The sequence below is a fragment of the Empidonax traillii genome, unplaced genomic scaffold (genome assembly GCF_003031625.1).
Source record: "Empidonax traillii isolate 1590-97213 ecotype Southwest subspecies unplaced genomic scaffold, ASM303162v1 scaffold631:size1259156, whole genome shotgun sequence".
Classification (NCBI taxonomy): domain Eukaryota; kingdom Metazoa; phylum Chordata; class Aves; order Passeriformes; family Tyrannidae; genus Empidonax; species Empidonax traillii.
Window position 1 is genome coordinate 244,750 of NW_020955824.1, and position 5,046 is coordinate 249,795.

The window sequence follows — 5,046 nt, forward strand, 5'->3', positions numbered from 1 at the left end:
TTAGGGCTCAGAATGTACCACAGGGTTTGACAGGAGACATGGTTTCTGTTCCAGCTACTGGTATTGAGGAATCATTTCACCCTGGGAAGTATTTTAATTATTCTACTAAGTTTCCTTTCCTGCACCCTTAAATCTGAAGTTCTGCAGGAAGGTTCTTTCATTTTCACTACATGGTCATGTAACACCCAATAAAACAGAGCCCCATCCTGGACTGACACATATTTTATTTCCCAAAGCAAGAATAAATCTGAAGTCTCTATTGTTATCCCACAGCAGTGTTAATTTCAGTTGTATAAATCTCTGTGATATATATGAAAACTTTGATATGGAAGCTAGGGAAGGACAGCACCATATTTAGCATCACTTCAGCTGCCTCTGTAGGATCATCCCATTAACCTTGTGTGGACTTGACTTGCCCACCTTTGATTTTTCTTTCTTTGAAAGCTTTTCCTCAGGACTCATGTAATATGTCACATTGTTCTATTTAATGGGGGCTGTCAGGTTTCTTTTCAGAGCTCATCAGTGCTCCTCTTTAATTAGTCAGAAAGACCACTGTTGAGTGACAGCAGGGTACTCTTCCCACAGGGTCCTCAACCCCAGCTACCACAGGGCATGTGAGATGGGACCTGAGGGTAGTAATCAATTTCTGGTTTCCAGAATAACACTGTCAGATGATAACCACCCTAAGGTCATGCAGCCAGTACTCCAGCTGATAGAAGGTTTTTTTAAATTAAGACTTCACATCATGCAAATTTACTCTCCTCTTTCAGTAATTTTAGTGTAACTATAATAAACATATATATAGAATGAAACAGCCACTAAACCTCTTGATATCTGAAAGATTTATTTTTTACGTATCTGTGTTTTTCTTCTTCGTCTTCTCTTGATTTTTGACATGTGTGTTTTCTCATATGTTTAGTATTTACAACTTACCCAAGCACTGTGGAGGTGGAAGAAGTCTTGCTCACAACATTCACTACCTACCTCTTCTGTAGACAGAAGATTTATTTACTGCCTTATGATATGAGGTAGCTGGGTAACCAAAGCTCTGGATCTCTGCAAACTCAGATTTTGTAGTTTCCTAAAAATAGTAATTCATGCTTTTTTCCCTTGTTTTCCATAAAATACTGCTAGAAATAGTTATGCATATTACAAGGCATACACTTTACATCACTGGTGTATAATTGTCGGGGAAATATTAAAAAGCTGTTAAGTATTCTTTCAATAAAACACAACTTCTATATTCTGACAATACTAATAGAATTATTTTACAATGTGAGTGGAAGATGCCAAAACTAAAATGGAAAAAATCCAGAGAAACACAACAGAAAATGAATTGGCAGTTCCCAAGAGATTAAATTAGGGCATAAAGAATGGTGCCTTAATCTTAAAGAACCTCTATTAAATGTGAAGTACCACTAAGCTATCTATTAATCTTGCTAAACTGACATGAAATTCTAATTTAACTCAAATACATATATGATTTAGAGAATTAAATATAATGAGGACAATAAATCTCTCAAACTTTTGTGTACAAACTATAGGTGTGATATTTGCAATACAAACATGATACGCATTGAATCACTTCAAACAGAACGTGATAACAAGAGGAAAACGTATGGGCCAATGTCAACGCCTTGTTATCTCAGCATTATAAATTCCACCAAATTCAGCTGCTACAAGAGTGTAATTCCTCCTTCCATGGGCATTTCTTGCATATAATAATACAGGCTGCAACTACTACAGAACCCCAGTAGAATTCAGACCAAGAACTCTCTCTTACCAAAGATCTCTTTTAACTTTTTCTTTAGCCTGTTTCTTCATCATTAAAATCTGTAAGAATTTTAATTGCCAAGTACTTCCCAGAATTAAAATTACAGAGATTACTTTTCCTTACTCTAATTTTCATCCAAATATTAGTGACAGCAGGGGAAAAAACCTACCACATTTCTACCTATAGAGATGGAGAAACTTCTTTTTTCTGATGGAGGAAATCTACCTCCTCCATAGGGAACTAGCAGGTATGTCAGGGCAGTATTGCTTTATTTTTCCAGATTGTTCCATTTGAGAGTAATTGCTGAAACAAACACCTTTTTGTAATAAATACTTTTTAAAAGAAAGTATTAATTACTTCAGCAGTACCTCTCACTACTAAAAACCCTGTTTCACATTATGATTGATTTACAGCAGTGCACATGATACCAAACAGGACAAGTAAGAAGGTTCCTGAATACCTGAGCAACCTTACTACATCACTTGCCCTCTGTTAATCTTTTCCCTCTGAAAGTCTTTAACCATGACAAAATGGTTTTAAAACAATCGAACAGGTGAAGGCAAATCTGATACAAGAACATCTCTGCTTTTCTCCTGGCACTCTGACATCGACACCATTACCATTCATCTTCAGAAGTGAAGGTACCACGAAGGAATGTGGGAAAACCTCTCTGCCACATCATCTGGAACCTGGTAGAATGAGGAACGGGCTCCAGCACTGGTCACCCTCCTCCTTATCAATTCATCAAAGTCAATTAATCTCTGACTTTTCACAACTAACTGCATATTTACACAACTGAAACAGCATCTCCTCTTGTTGCAAACTACGGTAATTCAATGTCTTAACTATGACATTGTTAGAGTAAAACCATGATACCATACATCTGAGCATCATAACTGGGTTTAACATCACCTATGAAAATATTTTTTTATTAATTCCCACCCCCAAGTAGGTAATGTTAAACTCCTTCCATAATAGAGTGATATTTTTTTAAAAATTGATGTTTTCAAAAACAAAAGGAAAATGGATGCCTGTTTAAAAAAATATTATTAACAGGATACATGATGAGGAGGACTGCTATAAGGATTTTACTAATTGTTTGCAAAGCTTGAGTAAATTGCCTATAAATTATGCAGTCTTCACAAGCTCTGAGCAGTAAAACTGTTATTACACTTTGCAGGCTATGTACCTCTAATACCTAATCTGAAGTTCATTTATCAACAACTACTCTTGTGTAAACAATCTATGGAGAAACCTGACTTGTTTTCACTTGTTATTGATGATCTTTCAAAACTCAGAAATTGCCTCCTCTTCAATTTCCTGCCACTGAATTTTTAGGTAATCACCTCATCAGTAGTTCTCAATAAAAATAATTGTTTCCAGAACAAAACTCTCCCCAGAATTTAGGCCCTCTAAATTGGTCCCTCTCTGAGCTTCAAAAGTGTGAATAATAACAATGTGCATTAAAAAAAAAATCAGAATATGTATATGCTTTTATTAAGTCAGAAATGGAGAAAAGTTTTGCCAGAACAGGATATGGGGCAGGGAAAAGGAAACATGGGCTGTCACCTTTCAGAATATGTGTTTGGTTTTTTTTTTTTTTATTTTGCCATGAAGCTCAATCTTCTGTCTCATTTACACAGCAGTACAGATTATTTAAATGCTAATAAAGCACTCACATTCACAGCCAGTCCCAAGTGTAGTCAACTAATGCAAAAGGTGAGGAGGAAGAGTACTTTGTATTTCTTTTAATGAAGTGGGGTGTTATAGGGCAAGGAGTGGAGATTTACATTAGCTGCTTTGTTCTCATCAGTGGTCCACATCCCTTGTGTCTGTTTTCTTTACTCTCTTTTTCACTCTAATAGCAAAGATGTTCTGAAACCAGAACCCAAATAACCACTTGTAGGTCTCAGAACAACTTAGGAGCTGTGGCAAAACCTACACCATTTGGTTTTAATTGTTTGAAAAAATGCAAAGTATTTATTACCAGAAAAAGAAGAATATAATGGGAGACTTGAGGAAGGATGAAGGTTCAAGAAAACATATTTACCTTGATGAACCTCTGCCTCTTGTTTTAAACTACTCGTGACTGCTTTGGAGACTGTTGTCAAAAGCTTCCTTTTCCTGTCCCAGGACAGCTGTTGCCCAATTGCAAACTAACGGAGAGAAAGATGTGCATGTACCATTTCATCAATACTCAATCACACACAGCAATCTGTCTGACAAGTTCTTCTACCCCAAAAATGAGACTGAAAAGGCACATATTCTGTATTTGTCTGATGTGGGAAAATTGGCTGACTGCTGCTCAGGCAGCTCCCACAACTTTTGACATATCAATGTTGTTGAATATCAGTGCTGAAACAAGGTTATATGAAATTATTTAGTTTCACATTAGTATATTCTTACCTTGCTTATAATTTGGAGCTGATGGTTCCAGAAAGCACCTCAAACAATCTCTGCTGAAAGACTGTTCCATCATTTATGCAGTCCAGTGTAACTGCAGTAATAATGCCACACAAAATCTATAGATACTCAGCAAGATATGTTCCAGTTAATACGAAAACAGAAGTGTTTCTTTCCACTGACTTCAACCAGTGGATGATCATGCCAGACGTTGTTTTTTTAGTAACTTTTGTGTTGTTTACATGGGGCTAGCTGGTGAGATCCCTGGGGTAGGGACTATGCCTGCCTCTGCTTTTACAAAGTGCAGTGAGACCTCCAAGCAGACATGTATAAATTATGAGTAAATGTTAATAAGTAACCAAATGTAAATATAATAACTACATTAATAACTACTAATATATTACATAATAGACCCATTGGAAGAATGCAGAAACCATGAACATAAGTGATTCTTTCAGAGAATGCTTATTATTTCAGTGTCAGAACGGAACAAATTTACCTCTTGCTGGTCATCTTAATACTGAAATGCCTAAAGAATGATTTAATAAGGAGTGTAACCTCAGGACTAACTAAGTCATGTACAAAACAGACCTCTACAACTGCTGTTTAAATATCTTAAAATAACTGTCCTTAAAATAACCTAATCAGTTTATTTCTAATTGATATTTCTGAGATTCAGGATGAGGACCTCACAGAAACCAACACCTGAAGAGTCTGATCAAGAGTACCCCAATACAAGACAACACTGCAATACTTTCTGAAAAGGAAGGATAATTATCCCTAAATACTACACCTGGTTTTCTGCCTACTACCATTATGACAATGCTGCAAATAAACCAGCAGCTTATATCTATATATACTTTTAGACT

At 36.1% G+C, this 5,046-nt stretch overlaps 1 long non-coding RNA gene across 1 annotated transcript; it reads right to left on the reverse strand.

Moving 5' to 3' along the window:
- Nucleotides 1-1,017: 1,017 nt before the first annotated feature.
- Nucleotides 1,018-4,195, reverse strand: LOC114065224. The gene is made up of 4 exons (XR_003572896.1): nt 4,181-4,195; nt 3,825-3,930; nt 3,565-3,649; nt 1,018-1,081 (listed from the first exon to the last, which is right to left on the reverse strand). It is a non-coding gene; the product is annotated as an uncharacterized LOC114065224 (long non-coding RNA).
- Nucleotides 4,196-5,046: the final 851 nt, after the last annotated feature.